We start from the raw sequence: 23760 nt of genomic DNA on the forward strand, positions 1-23760 counted from the left end.
GCAAGTCTAGATTACTGCAGTATGAAGAGAGTCTCTGGGCTTTTTTATCTGTAAAAAATGTTCATTTCAGAGACTAGATGGAAGTCTAAGGTTAAGTATGACCAGAAGATGGCCTCTTTGACATTAGGTCTTGTCTGTGGCAAGAAAGGAGTAAATATGTGTATTTTGGTGATTGCATTGGAAACAATGGAAAACATCAGAATCTTTAGTCTTGTTTGAGGGGTTAAGTGTGAATCAAATATGGTGTGAGTATTATTTGAATAATTGTAAAGTTAATCTCGGAAAAAATATAAGGGGACAAATAACATAAGATATTATAAGGAAATTAAGCAATAAATATCATAAAATATTCCAATGTAGTGCTTTCTTCTAGTACCTGGGGACCAAGGGCAGGCATGGGCATCATGATTCACTGTGCACAGTTGCATCCCTTGGGCACATCAGGAACCTATCACTTTTGTTTCACAGAGAAGTAAATGTCTGAGACCTGCATCATTTCAGGCTTTCCTCATTGCAATGTTCATGGTGTGCTTAAGAAATTAGAAAAATGTTTTCCTTTACATGTATGTATAATGTGCAGAAAGATTATGTTATAACTTGCCCGGGAAGAGATCACCCGTTTAATAAACATTCAGCTGTATTACACATAGCGTAAAACCAAAATGCGTAAAAACTTATGCACACTCGATGACCCCAGCAACCTTGTTGCTAGGCTGACGTCCCATGGAATTGTTTCGCCGATGGATCTTGCAACAAAATGCTACAAATTATGTCAATGGGTATTGTGATGTGATTGTAAACTTTGAGGTGCAAGGCCCCGTTTCACAAGGCGATCGTATTGTTGCGCAACGACAGTCGTTAGTCTAAGTATGTGAGTTTACACTTTTGATGTGTTTGAAGTATTATTCTGTTAAACTCCATTGGATTATGCCGTTGACTGTACAGGTGTCAGCCTATTCATACTCAACGGTATAATTCTAAAAACGTTATAAATTTCAAGTAATAAATAATATACTAAACTTGCTCCCATGTAAAACCAATTTTATGAAACTCGTGAATAGTTGTGGTATCTGACTCTCTTTCGCTCGTTAGATACCAGAACTATTCACTCGTTTCATAAAATTGGTATTACACGGGAGCTCGTTTAGTATTCTATATGTCTGTGTACATTTGACTCAAATTTTACTTGGAGTTGTTTGAAAGATGTCGGAAGGCTAAAGGTGACAGATTGAAGTACACAGCACAGTGTTAGAGTTGGTTGTTTATGTCTTGTTCTGTGAGGGTGTAAGTGATCTGGATACACTGAAAGACGTGTTATGTTGATCATTACTCAGATGCCGAGGTTGTGTCTTCTTCTGTTACTTTGATCATCACACAGAATGCCGAGGTTGTGTCCTGTTCTGTTATTTTGATCATCACACAGATGGCCGAGGTTGTGTCTTGTTCCGTTACTTTGATCATCACACAGAATGCCGATATTGTCTTGTTCTGTTACTTTGATCATCACACAGATGGCCGAGGTTGTGTCTTGTTCTGTTACTTTGATCATCACACAGAATGCCGATATTGTCTTGTTCTGTTACTTTGATCATCATACAGAATGCCGAGGTTGTGTCCTGTTCTGTTATTTTGATCATCACACAGAATGCCGAGGTTGTGTCTTCTTCTGTTACTGTGATCATCACACAGAATGCCGAGGTTGTGTTTTGTTCTGTTACTTTGATCATCGCACAGAATGCCGATATTGTCTTGTTCTGTTACTTTGATCATCATACAGAATGCCGAGGTTGTGTCCTGTTCTGTTATTTTGATCATCACACATAATGCCGAGGTTGTGTCTTGTTCTGTTACTTTGATCATCGCACAGTATGCCGATATTGTCTTGTTCTGTTACTTTGATCATCATACAGAATGCCGAGGTTGTGTCCTGTTCTGTTATTTTGATCATCGCACATAATGCCGAGGTTGTGTCCTGTTCTGTTATTTTGATCATCACACACAATGCCGCGGTTGTGTCTTGTTCTGTTATTTTGATCATCACACAGACGGAGGAAGTTGTGTCTTGCTCTGTGACGGTTTAAACTATATATGTCACAGCAATTATGTTTTGTTCCGTGATGGGTTACGCTATCTGAATGCAATGTAACATGTACTCACACACAGTCTGTAAAGATGGGTGCCAAATAACTTCAGATAGGGAGATAGTTTGGTTATTGTTGCTATGCGAGTTTCCACAGTGGAGTGCTATTGGCTGTTCATGATCTCGAAGTGTGTCCTTTGGAGAAGGGCAGCCACTGACTGTGAAATTGATGGTATTTGTTGTGCTTTGTGTCCTTAGTTTCCCCGTTACGGTTTCAGGTCTCATATCTCTCTAGTTGATGACTTCCAGGTTTCACATTCAGGATCCGGAAACTTTGTTGCGTTCTTGTTGTCACAATTCATGATACTGTTGGTCATTGTGTGAGAAAAGATTCATTGATGTTTGATTTGGTCGAATCACCACAACATCCTTTGCATGTCCAAACCGGGTTCAAACATAATTTCCACCTATAATGCATTAGGGGCTTGTCATGTGACCCCTTTTGGAAACCATACCATGTGTGATAGCCATATATATAAGCTCTTGGAAATGTGCATTCAACAGTATCATTAACTGATTAACATAAATTAAAATTACCTAAAATAATGACTTTATCATGTTTATAGCATTTGAACTTATGAAAAAATCTAAGTTGTCTGTGATTTGGAACTGTCTATGAGTAACCCCTGATACTTCAAGACCAAAGTCGAAAATCCCTCACAATTTGGTATCTGTGGAAAGAGCAGACCCCAGGCAGGATCTCAATACAGACAAACAAATGCCAGGGTGAAAAAATAGTACAAAATGTAAAAAAATAAAAATAAAAAAGAGAAAATTAAGAAATTATACAAAGGAATTCCGTCCATCCATCCTACCAAGGACATTTTTGTGTGCGATCTATGACTTGAAAACTACTTGATAGATTCATATCAAACTTGGTGAACACTTTCTATACCAATAGGAGGGTTTGCAATAGAAGTTTGTTTTCAATATTTGGATTTTCAGAGAAAATAGAGCTTTTTTTCTTTTTTTTACTTGGAATTGTTTTACTTCAACATGTGTGTGACCTAAAACAGTTTCCATACTGATAGAAAAGGTGCAGAAGAGGTTTGTTTTCTGAAAAAAATATGGTTCTTTTCATGTTTTGAACTTAGATTTTTTTACCTCAACATTTCTGCGACCTATAACTTGAAAACTACTTCATGGATTCTTGTCAAATTTAGCGAAGAGTTTCCATACTAATAGAAGAGGCTCATGTAAAGTTTGATTTTGATATGTATATTATTTTTAAAATATCTTTTTACTAATGTTTTGAACTTCGAAATATGTTGGAGTCGAGGTCGAGGTACTAGGGAGCCCTGCTCACTTTTTGCCTTGTTTTTATTGTTATCCACACACTAATTATATTTATTTTTTGGGGAAAATGTCAAACAGCTTCCCCCCCCCCCCCCCCCCCCCCCCCCGAGTCTGTTCCTGGGAGGATTCTCTCTTCTGATTAGTTTTTCTGAAACATATAAAAGTTAGATGTCTACATGGAACGTTATCATGTCAGGATTGTGTTTGATGTCAACTTACACAAGCAATCTCTCCCATAAATGTCTGAATTTACCATGTCTGACCTGATTCTATCAATTACAGGAACAGTTATCAGCCACAGTCTCTGTTGGGTTGTCAACATATCTGTGTTGACTGACTTTAAGGCAACTTAAAACTTGTTTGCAGGAACGTCTGCCACCTCTTTCAACTCTTGTTTTATTATTATTTTTGTGGTCGTTTTTTAAGACCTACAGACTTCCAAGTTACTCAAATTACCCAAATTACGCATGCTCGTAAACACACCCACACACCTAATTAAGCATGCACACACACTCTTTTTCCCCTCACCTCAAATAAAGAAATTCAGTGATACATGTTTGCAGCCTAATGAAACTAACATGGTAGAAAAACATCACGATATCATCAAATACAAATGTAGGAAGATAGGTCTATTTCAGTCAAGGATATGTTTCTCCTGATAACACTGAAGCACCTTTGGCAACGAAGCCCACAATCGCATGTTGAACATATTACATGATATGCTTGCCCCTCCCCCTTGTCAATGCTGCATGCTCCTCAGCCAGGGGGATTGTGTTTATGTGTACCTCTAGTTCATTATCTGGGTCCTTGGGCCACAAGGATGGGAACAATTCCTATCGAGTGTTGGATGTGTTTTTCAGCGTGCAGATTGAAATATCCATTGGGGTGTATTTGACTTTCTTCAAAACGTTTCTCTGATTAACTGGGAAATGACTGAAGGGTGGTATGCACATTCCTTAATCATGTTTATTGTTTAATGTTTACTAAATCTGTGAAGATCTGGGGTAGAATAGGTCTTCAGCAATGCAAGCTTGCCGTAAAAGGTGACTATGGTTGTTGAAAAGGCGACTATGCTTGTCATAAGAGGCGACTAACGGGATCAGGTGGTCAGACTTGGTGACTAGGTTGATACATGTTTTCATATTGCATGGATCGATGCTCATGATATCAATCACTGGATTGTCTGGTCCGGACTTGATTATTTACAGACATCAGTCATATAGCTGGAATATTGGTAAGTGCGGCGTTAAACAACAAACAAACAAACAAAATTATTATTTGTTCGAGCTGGACAATGACAATTCACTTGCTGACACAAGATCTTTTAATGAAAGAAATTGTTTCAATATACTTTCTAGTAAGCGTTATGATATGTACTAGTCATGGGTACCTTAGTCATTATGAGGTGAGGTTGGACTTCAAGGTCTGGTTCTAGTTGTAACACTGGCATCATGAACATCATGCATGAAATGGTAAGGTTACTAAGTATTAGTGCATCATGTATCTTTGAGCATTGGCACTTTCTTCAAATAGAGTCTTTGAGATGCCATTGGTGTTCTTCAAATAGTGTCTTTCAGGTGCCATTGGAGTTCTTGAAATTGAATCTTTGAGATAACTCTGGTGTCCTTGAAATTGAATCTTTGAGATGCCATTGGCTATCGCTAAAACAAAGATCTGAGGACATCCCATTACTGGTCACGTCAGAACAACCTTTCATCCGACCAATCAAAGCGTCGCTTACCGTATCATGAAAGTGACAATCGGAATGTGTTTTCTAATCATGCAACCTCGAAAACATTAACACGGGGTATTCCGAATGACAGTTATGGCCTGTATGACTGGTTCCGTCAAAATTTGGTGTTCATGAACTTTGGTGTTCATGAAATAGAATCTGTGAGATGCTGTTGGTGTTCTTCAATGGTGTTCTTGGAATTAAATCTTTGATATGGTATTGTTATCATTTTAATAGAATCATTATTTGGTGTAGCCTAGATTCATTCATTATGCTCTGTAGCCTACTCCAGCAACTCCCCATTATGTAATCTGCTGCAATACGTGTAGCTCTATCTTACATATCCTTCTTTTAGACTATCAGAGTTTACAGCAACAGTTCAGTCCTACATTAGTGTCTGAGCCAAGTTATACACAGCTTCTAATCAAGGCAGCAACCATCAAAGACTCATTACACAGGGCTGTGTGGCTGTGTGCTGGCTATCTCTCTGGCACAGTGCTGGCTGGAAGGGAGCACCCATACTGGTTGTGATAACTCACGTGAACTTGGGAAGCTGTTTTATCAGTGAAGACAGAGATGAGTTATGGACGATTGACTTTCAACTGCTTTGTCCTTTCGGTGCTGATGCTGGTACAGATGTAGGTCTCTGGTTCCCATGAAGATCCGAGTAGAATAGGTCTTCAGAAACCCATTCTGCCGTAAAAGGCAACTATGCTAGTAGTAAGAGGCAACTAACGAGATCAGGTGGTCAGGCTCACTGACTTGGTTGATGCATGTCATCATATCCCAATTTCGTAGATCGATGCTCATGATGTCAATCACTGGATTGTCTGGTCCAGACTGTATTATTTACAGACTGCCGTGATATAGCTGGAATATTGCTGAGTGCAGCATTAAAAAACAAACAAAACAAACAAACAGATGCTTGGTCTCTGGTTCACTTGTTCTCATGGCCAATTCACACAATATATTTTGACCAATATTCATCAAGAAAGTTCTAAGCTTTACATTAGATGTAATTCAATTAAGAACTGGCCAATATTTTTGTGTGTGTCTATGGAGGTCGTCTTGTAATTAAATAAGTCAGCCATAGTAACGTCACTGACTCCTTATTTAGTCATGAACAAAAAGATACTGTACACAACAAAATGAAATCAGTGACATTATTCAGTGTTATAGTGCAACCCATTGTTAGCTCCTTCCACCCTATTTTTAGCCAATCAGGAAACAGTAGTCTGCTTATGGGTGTGGCCTAATTCCTCTTGTTTAGCCAATCAGGAAACAGTAGTCTGCTAATGGGTGTGGCCTAATTCCTCTTGTTTATGGGAACCTGAACACAAAATATTTTGCTTGTTTAGCCAATCAAATGCCATGGAATCACTTGCAATTTATTTACAGTAAACTACGGCTATAACAAACTCAAATGGACCACTAATTTAAGTTTGTAATAACCGTAGTTCGGTATAAGCATGCATACAACATTTATACAGCAAATGGCCCTGACTAAAAATTAAGTTCGTAATTTCCTTCAGTTCATTGGTTATAAACTTCTTTTACTGTATTCGGATAAAACTTGTGAAAAGGTTTTTTTTCTATTTTCTATTTGGGAACTGCAATAATTGTTTCTGATAGCAATCACTTGCTGACACTCAGAAAGCTGTAGATTTTATTTGGTCTTTATTTTGGAAGAAAAGCTTTTCCATGTGCTGGAAGCTAAAGTAGTCTAAGGAGGTGTTATTTAGTTTATCTCCTCCCTGATAGCACAGACACACACCACCCCCCAGTCACAGAGAGTGAGGGCTCTGTGGGGGCAGTGGAGCTGTATCTGTACATGTGTATTTGGGGATACAGGTGTGATAACTCCTGACACCAATGCCAAGTAATACTCAGGTTACGCACACTTGAATCACATGTGTACTGGCCCAGGTAAACTGGAGGAGGTGGCAGACAGGTGCTTGGACTGACGGAACATGCCGACTCCTTCATGCCGTCTCATAACCTGGTTCCCTGGTCTGGCCTCTTGGCCTAGTGTTATAACATGGGTCCATGGTCTGGATATATTGTCTGGTCTCATAACCTGGTTCCCTGGTCTGGCCCCTTGGCCTAGTGTTATAACATGGGTCCATGGTCTGGATATATTGTCTGGTCTCATAACCTGGTTCCCTGGTCTGGCCCCTTGGCCTAGTGTTATAACATGGGTCCATGGTCTGGATATATTGTCTGGTCTCATTACCTGGTTCCCTGGTCTGGCCCCTTGGCCTAGTGTTATAACATGGGTCCATGGTCTGGCCCCTTGGCCTAGTGTTATAACATGGGTCCATGGTCTGGACATATTGTCTGGTCTCATAACCTGGTTCCCTGGTCTGGCCCCTTGGCCTAGTGTTATAACATGGGTCCATGGTCTGGCCCCTTGGCCTAGTGTTATAACATGGGTCCATGGTCTGGACATATTGTCTGGTCTCATAACCTGGTTCCCTGGTCTGGCCGCTTGGCCTAGTGTTATAACATGGGTCCCTGGTCTGGCCCCTTGGCCTAGTGTTATAACATGGGTCCATGGTCTGGATATATTGTCTGGTCTCATTACCTGGGTTTGTGGGCTGCCCCCGGACCTAGTCTCATAACCTGGTTCCCTGGTCTGGCCCCTTGGCCTAGTGTTATATCATGGCTCAGTGGCCTGGATATATTGTCTGGCCTCATAAATGGCTCCTCGGCCTTGTCACTCTAACATTGTATCATGTACAAAGTGAATATCACCCAGTGACAATGAAAAAGAACTTGGGTGTCATGGAGTTGACCTGCACCCAGTTATATCATGCCTTGTGTGGCAAGGGTAATCTGAACACAGCATATGCTTTACAAGACAAACAATAATTGAATATAAAATTGTCTCAAGATGATGCAGGTTTGTTATTATGGAAGTGATATGATCATCCACATGTCCCGTGTAATATTTCCAAATGCCACATCTACATCATGTACATGTGGTTTTAGTTTTGAGATGGTGCCTGTTTGTGTGCAGAACATGTACATTTGCAAGTTTTGGATGAAAAGGTATGATGGATGTGTCGTGAATTCTGAGAGGGAATAAGTGAAACTGCTTCTGAACACTCCGCAGCTGCTGGTTACTGAATCCTGCTGATGGCATTCCCGTGGCCATGGAGCATCTGTGAATTTCACCTGGAGCACTTGAACTAATTTCCTTTCCTTGATAGCGACAGTTGTATCTCTGATGTTTTTAGACGGAACAAGTCTGATGTGCGATCTTTACACATACATCAACATCGAAAATGATTTTGGAAAAACTCCTGTGGGACCCTGAGTTGGACTCGGTCCCCCACAACCTAAGTTGGGTGTAAGAGGCGACGAAATGAACTGGGTGTTTACGCTTAGTGAAATCTTCCCGAAGGCAAGAGTTAACTGACTATAAAAGTCCAGTTTCCACCCTTGGCTGGAATTATGGAATTATATCTTAACATCTTAACATCTTAACCGGATTATCAAGTTTTTGCCTAGTCCAATCAAAATTGCGTATGAAATCAACATTTGGTTCGTCGACTGCCTTGCAGATTTCGGTCAGTTGCAGGATTTGAACAGCATGTGTACCATCAACTCAGCTTAAACAGTTTGTGTGTGCTGAGAAATATGAGTTGCTTTGTGTGTAGTAAGCTGTAAATACAACCTTTTAATCATTAATTCTTTTTATGAGGAGCTGGCTAAGTGATCTCATGCCACGTATTATCTCCAGACAACAGACCAGTTGATCATTGTACCACTCATGTTACATAATACTGCATTAGGCCCTTGCCACTTGCTGGAGATAAAACAGATATTAGTTGGCCTAGTTGACAATGATTGAGCTGAAGGCTTTTCCCACACCATAATCCACTACGAGACTTGCTGTGACAAGGCACATGGAGTACAATATTGTACACTAGGCATGATAGACACAGCTTCCTTGTGGACAACTACTGACCTTCAGGGCTAGATGATGACATGACGTGTTGTCATAGTGTGAGTAATGTGTGAGCGGGGACCAATATTACAGCCTAGAGGTACTGCTAAACTTGAGTCATTGAGTCAATATGGTTTTATGCTGCTTTTAGCAATATTCCAGAAATGGGCTTCACACAATTTACCCACGTTGGGAATCGAACCCATGTAGGCTTAGGAAGGTCCTTGTGAACACTGCATTGTGGAAAAAGGTATTCTGTGTTTAAGTGAAGAATGTATTCAGTCTGTGCCCCAAATTTTGAGTCTACTAGCCCGAACCTGTCTCTTGTAGATCTTATGTTATTGTGTGAAATTTTATTTACAAACCTGACTAGACTGAAAGAGTTTTTACTAGATTTGGGCTGAAGTCAAAGACTATCCATTTCCATTAGAAAGGGGTTTAGTGGAGTGTGGAATGGGACTCACTTGACACATACACTGTGGCTGTTCACATCAGTGAATTGAACAAGCAGCCATTGTGTGCTTGTAGCAGGAAGTAGCCTCGGAACATTGTGTAAAAGGAACACACGTTTAAATACTCCCGATACTCCAGTGATGTCTTTTGGCAATTCTGGGTTAGAATTGGTCTCTAAGTTGCGTTTGTTGATTGTGAGTTGTATATTTTTAGATAATTAATGCTGGCACAATGAAAAAATACTCAGTATGAAACTGTATATAATTTGATAGTTCATGTTACCATGGTTACGTCAGTAGATATGATAAGGGATGTTAACAAGTAGGTTGCTTAGGGTTCAATGAACTCATGTGTTGGTTTCATTCAGAATGAACTTCATTCAAGAAGCAACATAATGGAATGGGTGGTCATGCTCTGTGACTTGGTTGATTGCATGTCATAGTAACTTAATTGTTTAGATCGATGCTCATAATGTCAATCTCTGGATTGCCTTGTCCAGACTTTATTGTTTACATACTGCCATCATATAGCTGGAGTGAGTGAGTGAGTTTGGTTTTACGCCGCTTTTAGCAATATTCTAGCAATATCACGGCGGGGGACACCAGAAATGGGCTTCACACATTGTACCCATGTCGGGAATCTAACCCGGGTCTTCGGCGTGACGAGCGAACGCTTTAACCACTAGGCTAACCCAACCGCCCCTCATATAGCTGGAAAAGCTGTGGCATCAAACAACAAACAAAATAAGGTTAGTTTGAGAAATGTGAAAAGAGGATACACATGTGATGCAGCAACCACAGTGTTAAGATTGGTTTGTGAAGCTGGGCCCGATCTGGTAGATGATCTTGCCGATCTTGCTGTTAGATGCTGCTGTGTTGTGGTGGTTCTGTGAGGTGGTGCTGCCGCAGGTGCTTGCTCACAGCAGGATCAGCCCAGACAACAACCTCATCACAATGTAGACAGATTGGCTTACCATGTCCACATTACAAATGTTTTGGCAATAGAGGAGGAATCATTTTGCTCCTTGCAGATATAGTGAGTATACTGTTCCCCGACCTGGAACAGATCATGCACAAGTGCAGGTTAGTTTGACGTGAATATTGGGTTGGCGTCATTTTGTCGTGGTTGTCAAGACACCAAGGGAGGATGCTGGGATGGAAATTAACCAAGAACGTCTACTACCCTATCACTATAGTGATAACATATAGCAATACCCCCCAAAATGTTTGAAATTCGTCCAGCCCCTAGGATACCTTTAACATTAACAAAACTGGTCTGGGCTTGCAGCCGAGTGCTTGTTTCCTATATGTCTGTATATTGCAAGCAAGCTTGAGTCATTGTGTGTGTCTCCTGGTGGGGACCTTTACCACTGCCGTGCTCACAAAATCAGTCTTTGACTGGTGCTGACGCAATCTGTGACTTTGACACACAATCTGTGACTGGTGCTCACACGATCCGTGACTGATGCTGACACAATCTGTGACTGTTCCTGACACAATCTGTGACTGTTGCTGACACAATCTGTGACTGTTGCTGACACAATCTGTGACTGGTGATGACACAATCTGTGACTGTTGCTGACACAATCTGTGACTGTTCCTGACACAATCTGTGACTGTTCCTGACACAATCTGTGACTGGTGATCACACAATCTGTGACTGGTGCTCACACTATCTGTGACTGTTGCTGACAATCTGTGACTGTTCCTGACACAATCTGTGACTGGTGATCACACAATCTGTGACTGTTACTCACACTATCTGTGACTGGTGCTGACACAATCTGTGACCAGTGCTGACACAATCTGTGACTGTTTCCCACACAATATGTAAATGCTGCTCATACGATCAGTGACTTTGGTCCAAAGCTCTCTTAGTGATACAACTGTTGTAAGTCTGTGTTAACATATGGGAATTACGATCTTAGCGCTAAGATCATTTTGTGGTACAGGTTCATGGTCCCATCCCCCTTAACAGTTTACTGTGCTGCAGCTATTGCTGATGATGGCATAAAACCCAATTCAATGCATTCAGTTCCTCCCGTGGGTATTCCAGGAATATCTGGCTAGCACCTACTGAGTGATGAAAAGATTGCGCCCTGGTCTGACACCATAAACACTGCTTACTTTACATGCTGCCACATTGTGTAAAAACCCACCAATACTACACTCGGGAATTATGGATGATAGTTACCAAGCTGCAGTCACGGATAACGGATTACAGATGGAGTTACAGCCAGAAATTATCTTTTTGACGCAGTAAAGGATATGCTTGGCATCATCTCCAGTAGCCCAGCCATTAAAGAGCAGAAGTAGATTAAAAGATGGTGTACATGGACGTCTAATGGATTGCCCAGGAAAAACTTAACTGATGTGCAGATTCTGTTGCTACATTGGGAGCCTGACAGATTCACCTGTGGATTTTGTGAAACAGATGTGACATAAAAGAGATTAGGCTAATTATTCTAGTCAGTCAGTCAGTCTAGTCTCAGTTATTTGGAAAGGTGGATTTATCCCATCATGGATTGGACTCCTTCCTAATTGGTTGGACTCCTCCCTCATTGGTTGGACTCCTCCCTCATGGGTTGGACTCCTCCCTCATGGGTTGGACTCCTCCCTCATGGGTTGGACTCCTCCCTCATTGGTTGGACTCTTCCCTCATTGGTTGGACTCTTCCATCATTGGTTGGACTCCTCTCTCATTGGTTGGACTCCTCCCTCATTGGTTGGACTCTTCCCTCATTGGTTGGACTCTTCCCTCATTGGTTGGACTCCTTCCTAATTGGTTGGACTCCTTCAATGATGGGTTGGACTACTTCCGTCATGGGATGGACTCATGTACTTCACGTCATGAGCACTGATGAGATGGACTCCTCAACTCGAAAATGCTGATGCAATTATTTCAGCCAGTGGAATCATACAGTGGGATTACACAGGTTAATGATAACTGATCTAGGCCTATCATGGATGAGAAATTATAGATGAGTACTCTGTCAGTTAGTCCTGTACGTCACCGGGGGGGTCAGTCCCTACCCCCCACCACGAAGGTAAACAGCACTGTTGGGTCTCTCCCAGGGTCTGAGTACTCTGTCAGTTAGTCCTGTACATCACCAGAGGATGAGTACTCTGTCAGTTAGTCCTGTACGTCACCGGGGGGGTCAGTCCCTACCCCCCACCACGGAGGTAAACAGCACTGTCCGGTCTGTTTGTGAGGCCTGAGTACTCTGTCAGTGTCGTCATTCCACCACCAGGTGGAGACTACGAGAGAGACAGGAAATATACAACTGGTATACACCCAGACACCATGCTATAAACACTTGTATACCACTGTTTTGTTTGGTCAGGAATGTGATACTGTGAGTGAGACTTTGGAATGTAGTTTGACAGTAATCAGTATCCGAAATAACTGCCTGCCCACCTGGCCGTGGCTGGCAACATTTCTGTCGGTCTGCATGAAATTTTCCTCCACCTTCCCGACTGTCTGGCAAAATACTTAGGACAAGTTGTTGCTTCCTTTCTTCATTGGACCACCTCCGTGGTCTAATGGATAGAGCATCTGCCCAAAGAGCAGAAGGTAGGGGGTTCGATCCCCGGCCCAATCATACGTTAAAAGATGGTACTCGTTGTTACCCTGCCTGGTGCTTGGCATCAGGGGCTAAAACAAGGACTGGTCGGCTCAATCTCATTAAAATCAGATCTTAGTCCTTGCTATCGCTAAACAAAGATCTGAGGACATCCCATTACGGGTCACGCCAGAACGACCTTTCATCCAACCATTCAGAGCGTCACTTACCAGATCATGAAAGTGACAGTCGGAATGTGTTTTCTTATCATGCAACCACGAAAAATTTAACATGGGGTATTCCGAACGACAGTTACGGGTTTTATGATTATATCCATTACAATCTAGGCCATCTATAAGCCATTACAGAATGTTCTTATCAGTTTTATTTTTTTTAATCGAGAATACGTCAAAATATGTTTCAAAGCGTAGTCGCCAGTTTGAAACTAGTATCGTAAAGCTCAAGAAAGCTGCCTTCTGATTAGCTAATGTCGATTTCTTGTCAGTCATTTCATTGGTCGGTCAAAATTCGCGAAAGGTTGTTCGGACGTGACCTGTAATGGGATGTCCTCAGATCTTTGTTTAGCGGTAGCGAAAACTAAGATCTAATTTTAATGAGATTGTGGTCGGCTAAGAGTCAACATGGTCAGTATGCTGTGTCTGAGTGAGGTATTCATGTTAAACTTCGGCATGGTATCTCAGTGGGCTAGCACTATAAATTCTGCAATAGTCTGGACTAGTACAAGCAGCCACACACACACACACACATGCATGTACGTCGCTATATAAGTGCAATAATCTTGAACGCGATGTTAAACTCTATTTCACCCCACCATACTTTTCTTCACTGACACTAACAGTGTGGCATGTTAGTCAGTGTGAACTCAGCCGGCACACACACAGCGCTTTAAGACAGCGACACATGTATTTAGGGGCTCCTGATTGTCGTTATTGCTACTATTATCGATCATGAAGGCTTTAGTAGTTGATATCTGATATTTAACATGGAGTTAGAGGACAGTGCTCCCTTCTGCACCTTCTGTATGTGCATGTGGTCAGGCTAAAGTAGCGATTGTCTCCCTTGTAATACTTGTTCCGTGTACTCTATTGAAGTGTACTCACTCACTCACTCACTCACTCACTCACTCACTCACTCACTCACTCACTCACTCACTCACTCACTCACTCACTCACTCACTCACTCACTCATATATTGTGAATATGTCAGTAATTGGATATTGGAAGTGAACCATGCTAACATGATGTTTGCCTCATCTTTTAAATAGTGTTTTCAATATTTTGACCTTTATTTGAATACTGTGGTTTTAGGCGACTACATGGATCTTTTGGTGAGGAGGCTTGTTACTTGTTACTGAATCCTGACACCATGGGGCGTTGCTCATAATATCGTCCACTAATTTGTCTGGTACAGAATCATTAATTGACAGGCCAATGTCATATACCTGAAATATAGCTGAGTGCAGCTTTAAACATCAACAAACAAAAAATTCTTTAATTGAAAAGCAACGAAATGAAACTGTTATCACAATTTTATCCATCTGTTCATTTTCTTGCAGGTTTGTTTACAAACAGAGATAAAATAGTGAAATTAACTGTATGATAAGGTTATTAGGCATGGCAAGGTAGTGTGTCTTCTGTACTAAATTTCAAGCAGCATCTTTGATGTAGTTCTCAGAAAGTAATGAAGTAATTAGTCTCAGAGTAAATGCATCACTTTACTTATAAGTATACTTAGTTTCATAGCAACATATTTACGTAATTCTTCCAGGACTGATAGAACTCATGCACCCAGCTGAGATCTATGTTAAGTCATTAATATGCTGTTAGGGGAATAGTATCATGTGTTAGCCCAGAATCTTGGTGCTACCTGGCATGAGACTAATCATCAGTTGATAACAGATAACGCTTGACATGATTACAGCTGCTGGTACAAGGAGTAATTAAGTATGCATGTTTACAAGCAAGTTGTTGTTGGGGATTTGGAGATAATAGTTCTTGGCAGACATGTTATAAGGTTGAGGTGAGTTGTATATTTTTAGATAATGAATGCTGGCACAATGAGAAAATAATCAGTATGAAACTGTATATAATTTGATAGTTCATGTTACGTCAGTAGATATGATAAGGGATGTTAACAAGTAAATTACCTCGGGTTCAATGAACTCATGTGTTGGTTTCATTCAGAATGAACTTCATTCAAGAAGCAACAAAATGGAATGGGTGGTCATGCTCTCTGACTTTGTTGACTGCATGTCATCGTCTCTCTAATGTTTAGATTGATGATCATAATGTCAATCACTGGACTTGATTATTTACATATCGCCGTCATGTAGCTGAGTGCCGCATTGAAAAACAAACCAGTATTTCAAAGTTTTCTCCACCTTGCATAATTTGACATTTCAAGTTGGCTTAAATGGCTCTTATCCTACCTCGTCCTTTGTAGGATAGTTCATAGCAATTACCTGATCCTTGATCCTTGTCCTGTGAATCAGGCTATTTAGCTAGATTGGGATTGGGAGCCTAACACAGGTGAGGTAAGGCGAGGTGCTCTGTGGCCAGGTGCTCTGGGGCGAGGTGCTCTGTGGCCAGGTGCTCTGGGGCGAGGTGCTCTGGGGCGAGGTGCTCTGTGGCCAGGTGCTCTGTGGCCAGGTGCTCCATGGCACCTCCATCACTACAACTGTGTGCGCACCTGGCACATAGCTCTTCTTTTATACCCCTCAAAAGAAGTTGAAGAACGCCCAATTTGTCATATGATTAAAGTTATTCTCTCATGCTGAGACAGATTAACTATAGTCTTATGAAAAAATCAGATTTTCTTTAAGATCTTTTGAGTAGTCCATATAACCAGTTGTATTTGTAAGCAGCACAAGCCGCGAGTTGAAGTATGTCACTCCAGACCAAGAGCTGTACTCTTAACCCCAATATTGTACAACTGTGCATGATCTTAAAAAAAAATGTAAAAAAATACAAGCATATGTAACACTCTCACCACATGCATTGTACTGACAGGGAGCAAACCCGATGTCCTGCATCACAGGCAACATCAGCATCAACATGGCCCTTGATGGATAACGTGGGATTCAGTTGTGACAAACAAACCCCTCCCTGACAGGTCTGTGTTCCACATCCATGAGGCTGCATGAATGTAATAACGTTACCCTCATGCCATTCTTGAAATGTTTCCTTTAATAAACTGCTACATTGCTAGTTCTGCTGGTACTCAAGTCTAAAGACCTTATCGCTGACATCATCTGGAAGGGCGTTCAGAATGTTGGCAAGTATTCACATTTGTGTAGCAAATAACTATTCATAGTATGTTGAGGTTGTAAGCACTGCTCTCAATGCAGGTAGTACTCTTGCACCACCTGTGAATGAAGGATCTTGGTCCGGCAGCAGTAACGTCTTGAAACGGCAGCGCCATGCTCCTCTGCATCATCCTTGTCATCTTGATATAGCAGAACCGAGCTCCCTGCGTCATCCCACTCGTCTTGATACAGCAGCACTGCTCTCCCCTGCGTCACTGGTTGTAAACAACAAATACTGCAACGGTTTAGGACCAAATGCAGAGACATGTTTTGGGGTGTAAAAATAGTTGGGTAATTTGAGATTCCATGTATATTGTGTTTGCAAGATGATCCTCTCAGTCTGCTGGAGCACCACACATGATTAGTTCTCAGCTGAATCTGGTCCACTTTTGGGGCTCAACAAGGACAACGTTGTAAGACGCCGGAAGATGCCGAGTTTGCTCATCGTGGTTTGACATATCGCCAAGACGAAGCCATCAGTAGTTGTAGTGGTTGGTTTTCTCACTAGCTGGGAAAGACAACGTGAGACACAGGTCTGGTGCCGCTCAAGTAGCTGCAACTTGTCCAAAGCATGTTTACATAGCTGTCTGGAGTCTGGGATTTGTTGTAATGATTTTATCCATCATTGAAATTTGTTTTCTTTATGTATCATTTGAGTTGACTCTGACTTGCTTTGACTACATCACTGTTTGAACAACAAAGAAGCAGTTTGCAGACAGAGATTGCTGATATTACTGCAGTCATGTCTGTCCATTAGTTTTCACGGGCATCGTCATGGGTGGTCCACTAGGTGCTTCAACCACTGGGCTGAATTGTGCCCTATCTGTAAGCATCGTAATAAATAATAAGAAATAATAATAATAAAGCCTCTTATGTGGAGCTGACCTCCACACTTGTGCACAAAGCACTTACAAAGGCGATATATATAAATATGGAAAGGTCAGTGGAACAGATATGTCTTCTGCTGTTTCTTGAACTGATTGTGTATAGAAAGTGATCTTAGATCTGTGAAGTGTATTCCACTCAACAGCTGCGTTATAGGCAAAAGATCTTGCTCCCAGTGTACTGAGCTGCACTTTAGGGTCCTCGAGTGTCATCTGATGGGTTGAGGGAAGGGGTCTTGAACATGTTGAAGGACAGGACTCTTTACACGGATATGTGAGTGTGAGGATCTGATGTTCTGGGATTCAAATCCCAGATTCGCTGTGATTGTAAACTTAGTCTGTCAGCACCATAGCTCTGTGAGATTCACTAAAGTGGTAAATTAAAACAAACTGACTTTGTTGATGTGACATGTAGACAAGGAATAGGACTAGGAATAGACCACAGATTCTGGGTGGAAAAATGGAGTAAGGAATGAAGCAACAAGTCAATGATTCTGGGTCTTTCTACCAGTAGAACTCACAAGATGTCACTATAGCAATATTATGTGGGCCCGTTTGAATAATAAACATATTGTTTCCTATGATCAATTATGGAGTTTGATCATCACATCATGATACAGCCGTTTAATACAGCTTTTAACCAAACTCACTCACTCATAATCTATGTGAAACCCTTGAAGATCCAGGGCAGAATAGGTCCTCGGCAACCCATGCGTGCCGTATCCGGCGACTAACGGGATCGGGTGGTCAGGCTCGCTGACTTGGTTGATGCATGTCATCGTATCCCAACAATTGGGTGGATCTATGCTCATGATGTAACACTGGATTGTCTAGTCCAGACAGCCCATCGTCATATAGCTGGAACATTGTTGAGTGTGGCGTTAAACAATAAACAAACATAATCTCTGTGATCACTCCAGGGCCTATTTCCTCAAAGTGATCTTAGCACTACAATGATTGTATATCTATGTTAAAGTGTGGTAGTTATGATCGTAGCGCTAAGATCATTTTAGCACTGCCCAGAACTACCCAGGAGCTAGGTAGTGTCTTCTTGAATGTGGTGTGGCGTCCTCCCAGGTGAGATCCATCACTTGACTGGGTTTCATGAACATCTCAACTGTCTACTTCATCACTCAGATCGGCTGTAAAGTATTTGCTAATACGTAATTAATCAAAAGCAGATGGAATCATCATTTAGTCCTGGAAGCAGTTTTTAATATAATTCTAAGGTATTCATGGTGCGATTTTAGTGAGGTGGGAATTTATAAATCGGAGACAGGTAGTGGGTTGTCTGTACCTGTAAGCCTTGTTATCTGAAAGCTATTCTTGTGGTGTGCTGCGAGGTAATGAATAGTGCATTTGAGAAGTGTGTCAAGTGCAAGGGTTGATTAAGTTCTGAGCCTCGCATAGAAGGAATTGTGTTATAGTGACACCTTTTGTTGTGGACACTACATGAAGTTGTGGAGGTATATCCACAAGTCTAGTCAGCAAATTGTTTTGTCAGTTTGGAAAATGGACATGCTTGAAGAACATCTAGTGATCAAGTAGTTGTAGGAAAAGGTGTACACTGGATAAAATGATGTAACTTGTAGATAGTTTCATTTAGGAAGTAGTGTTATGGTATGTTCTCGCATGTGATTGGTTGATGTTGAAGATCAAGGTCACTTGGTCCCAAAAAGCTTGTGTATACACACGATCTTGAGGTGTACCATAGTAAAGCTTGTGCGTGGTTGTACCATGTACCATGTTGCAGATATTACCATGGAGGATGTTGTACCATTTAGTACCCTATACCATGGTGTACCATGTTGTACTACGTTGTACCGACTGCCTGTGTGGTCTAGTGGCAGAGAGCAGAACTTTCAGGGTTTGATCCCCAATCGCATCATACTTAAAGATGTTAAAAGATGGTACTACATGTTACCCTGCCTGGTCCTCAGCATTAATGGTCTAAAACAAGGACTGGTCAGCTTGGAGTGAGTATACTGTGTCTCACCATGTTTTGCCATACACCAAGGTGTACCACATTGTACCCTGTACCAAGGTGTACCATGTACTGAATACCTTGCACCTTGTACCACGTACCTCGTACCCTTTAGCATACTGTACCTGTTACCTCAAGAACTCTAAGTCTGCCACATGAAGACCTAGAGTTATCTTTCCTTGATGCCTGCTCCTTATTTAGCTTCTGCCTCTGCAGTGACAGGTGTCCATCCATCATCGCTACACAAGGCTGAACTGGGGAGGATGCTGATGCCATCACATCCTCAGCTCCTGGCTCCCACACACAGGTTGCGCTAGACAACAGGATAATCCATTACCCCACATTTTGTATTTCAAACATTGTCAAACACGTTCCTTTACTTAGGCGATGAGCATATCATTAGCACTGATGAGGTCAAGGTCACTACCTACGAGAGCTTAATAATGTTTCTGTTTGCCAAATTCATGAGCATGTGACTGCGGTGTCTGTAGTATTGACTCCATCGGTGCACGGGAAAATATAGGAGGCTGCTTTAGTTCAAAGGAAATAGTTGGAATTGTAGGGGTATATTTGTGTTGGCAGTGTTTTGGTAACTATCTTTGTTTACATGTTGGCTGGGATAGAGAAAAAGGAGTTAACTATGTTGTGTTAAAAAGTGACACTTTGTCTCCAACCGCACATCTCCAAGGTCGAGTTTTATTCCTGGGTACTTCTTGGTGTTGTGTTCTTCTTCCTGAGGCTTATTGTGAACCGTGGGATAGCGCAGCAATGCTCAGTGTGATAAGCTGAGTTTGACTGCCTATGTTCGTACAATTTGTCATTAATGCAGAACTAAACCATTTGGTTTTTTTGGTTTTCTTCACGTATGATCCGGTCATAAATTGAACTCAAGTAAAAAGAAAAAACTGAAAAATAGATCTATACTTTGTGCATTTTTTTTGTTTTTTTTGTAGTAACCGATTTTGAAAGTGTTCATTTCATGAAATCAACCTTAATGTTTGGCAGTTTTAAAAAAAATAATTAAAAACATAATTTACATATTTCCTTTGGCAATTTATAATGAAAAAAAGTTGTTCTGGTCTAGGTGGCAATTTTATTTTTCTAATACTGCTGACTGGCATAAAACAACATTCACTCACTCATGGATTGTGCCTGAGTGTTGTATAAATAGTATTATATCCCTCCCAAGCTGATAGTGGTGATTAGTGCTCTGTGCAAAGATTCTTTCCCAACACTGTTGAACTGACTCTATGTGAAACCTCTTCATTCATTACAATCCACCCACAACCTACAGTTCATCTTCATCATTTTTGGACAAAATCCAAGTTATATGAATAGACCAGTATAAATCTTAGTGTTATTATCTGTTGTATTAAATACTAGGCATTGATCAGGCAGGCACATGTTGTAGATTGAACAACATTCTGTTAAGATGAATAGGTCTTCACTAGCCCATGCCTAACGTAAAAGGCACGATGCTTGTCGTAAGAGGCGACTAATGAGATTGGGTGGTCAGGCTTGCTGACTTGGTTGATGCACGTCATCGTATCCCTAAATGTATAGATCAAGCTCATGATATCAATCACTGGATTGGTTCAGACTCGATTATTTACAGACCGCCATCATATACCTGGAATATTGTTGAGTGTGGCATTAAACAACAAACAAAAAAGCATTTCACTGACAACAGGACCAATAAACAAATAGAGGCTTTAATGTTTTTCATTGCAATGAATGAATTATTAAAATAGCCCTGAATTACGAAAATAAGGACTTTTAAGAAGGTCCCAATTTTGAAGACAATTATGTTTTTCCTCCGTTATGTCTGCCAAGGGCACTTTGTTTGGAATCCTAGATGTATCCCTGACTATGTGTGTGTGTGTGTGTGTGACTGAAATGTGTTTTAACTGAGTACCTGTCTTCAGTTGTATTGTGTGTCCACAATATGTGAGAGCAAATCCTGATGGTGCTCCAAGACCGAGGATCATACTTCCAGCAAACCTGGATTTCAAACCCCCAAGCAATGGATCCTGGCACATCTAAGGAATGTAACTCTGCTCATTAGACCACTCCACCACCCATTTCTCAAATGCTGACTGAGAAATTTGATCTCAAATATCCTGTTTTTCAGAAACACTGCTTGGGAGAACGACATCAGAACACATTTCTTGAATTGAAACTGACCAAGTCTGTTTATCGCATTTAGTCAGTTCTAAGCTGCCCCAGCATGACAATTTGTTTTACTTACCAACAGTTTGCCTTTTGAGAAGTTATTTACAAGCTGCTGTCATTTTACTGGAGTATGACTACAGAATAATGCATTAAAAAACAAACAACTTTTTTTCTTTTTAAAAAAAATAATTTTTATTCAATTCAGTATATATGACATTACAGAATTATACATGGAGTAGCACGTCTTGTAGCATACTTGTTAGGTACAGGTTACCTATACAGCAGACAGCAGGTCAGCAAGTTTAAGTTCGCTACAGGTGTCTATCAAAGTTTACACATGGTGAAAACGGGCAAATATTTGCCATATTTATTAACTAAGTGTGGAGCTAAATCCTTAGAAATTGGTTGTGTAAAAAAAAATATCTTTAAAAAAAATAATTACATAAAAAAAGAAAAGAAAAAAAAGAAAAAGAAAAAAGAAAAACAACTTGTTAGCAACAAGTACAGCATATCATGCAGCATGCAAGGGGCATAACTCTAGAAAGAGCCCTTGATATGTCACTTGGGTTGAGTTGTATGTTTATCATTGTAACCAGAAGCAGGTGTGTGCAGCCAGCAGGTAATGGGGCAGATGAGGGGGTAAAAACATACAGGTGGAAAACATTAGCTAAATGAGATGGAGGTCCGGAAGATACATTTACTTAAACTGTTATTGCTGTTGGTGCGTTGATGCCTCCTTTAATTAGAACACTCCTACAACTGAGCAACCCGTGAAGGTCCGGGGTGGAATAGGTCTTCAGCAACCCTAGCTTGACGTAAAGGGAGACTATGCGTGTCACAAGAGGCGACTAACAGGATTGGGTGGTCAAGATCGCTGATTTGGTCGATACATGTCATCATATCCCAATTGCATGGATAGATGCTCATGATGTCAATCAATGGATTGTCTGATCCAGACTGGATTATTTACAGACCGCCATCATATAGCAGGAATACTGCTGAGTGAGACGTTAAACAACAAACAAACAAAAAACAACATACAACAGAGCAAACACTAATGCTCATTCTTTATAATTTTATATTAATTGCATAATTTTTTAATACCATTTTTTTAAAAAAAGGACCGCCTCCGTGGTCCAGTGGTAGAGTGTCTGCCCGGAGAGTGGAAGGCCCGGGGTTTGATCCCCGGCAGCGTCATACCAAAAGACGTTAAAAAATGGTACTTGTTGTTACCCTGTCTGACGCTCGGCATTATGGGGCTAAAACAATGACTGGTTGGCTTGGAGTCAGTATACTGTGTCTGAGTGGGTTATTCATGTTAAACTGGTGCATGGTATTTCAGTGAGCTAGCACTATAAATCGGCATCAGTCCGAACTAGTACAAGCAGCCACGTCGCTATATAAGTGCAATAATCTTGGAAGCGACATTAAACCCCATTTCACCTCACCTATCAAAATAAAAGTTTATTTGTTGGATAGTATTTAAAGCCAGATCATTTGAAATTCTTGTTTGGCCACATTTTTGTTTTGTGGTCAAGATGAATTGTTATCATTGAGTTGGTCCTGTGTTGGTTTCCGTGTTAGAATAGGCCCCCAGCAACCGTACGTCGCAAAAGGGTTGATGGGGTGGTCAGGTCATGGTTGATTGTGGGTCGTACCCCAGCAGCATGTGACATTGCTCATAATATCAATCACTGGTTTGAGTAGTCCAGAGACAGATATTTACAGTCAGCTGTCATGGGACTGGAATATTGCTGAGTGCGGTGTTAAACAAAGAAACAGAATCATGGATGTCAGGCATGTTGTGGAGGGTTTTCACGGAGGATCAGGTATCTGGATGACAGCCTGTGCTCAAATCTCAACTACTAGCCTAAGTTTTGTCTCTTGGCATCATTGTTACTGTATAGACTGTCTTTAACTGAGCTTACACAAATGTTTCATGACTGTTTCAGCATGTTTTTGACTATTTGTTAGTTGCACCAGGGATGGTGTGACTAAATAATCGTGGACAGATTTCACTAGGTCATTGGTGAAGATCCAGGATAGAATAGGTCTTTAGCAACCCATGCTTGCCGTAAAGGGTGACTATACTTGTCGTAACGGGATCGGATGATCCCAATTGCGAGGATCGATGCTCATGATGTCAATCACTGGATTGTCAGGTCCAGACTTGATTATTTACAGACCACCGTCATATAGCTGGAATATTGCTGAGTGCTGCGTTAATCAACAAACAAACAAACAGTAGGGCATTGATGGCA

At 41.1% G+C, this 23760-nt stretch overlaps 1 protein-coding gene across 4 annotated transcripts in view; it reads left to right on the plus strand.

The window, feature by feature from the left end:
- The window catches only part of LOC124122194 (E3 ubiquitin-protein ligase HERC2-like), a 150968-nt gene that overhangs the window by 36218 nt on the left and 90990 nt on the right, over nt 1-23760 (plus strand). Inside the window, exon 1 of one of the 4 annotated variants that reach the window (XM_048387870.1) lies at nt 9040-9179. The exons of the other annotated variants lie outside the window; for them this stretch is intronic. The gene's annotated coding sequence lies outside the window, so the exon portion shown is untranslated. Of the gene's footprint in view, nt 1-9039; nt 9180-23760 lie in introns of those variants that run through there. 4 annotated transcript variants of the gene reach the window in all.

Source organism: Haliotis rufescens, unplaced genomic scaffold (assembly GCF_023055435.1).
Source record: "Haliotis rufescens isolate VD_foot unplaced genomic scaffold, xgHalRufe1.0.p SCAF_7, whole genome shotgun sequence".
NCBI lineage: Eukaryota > Metazoa > Mollusca > Gastropoda > Lepetellida > Haliotidae > Haliotis > Haliotis rufescens.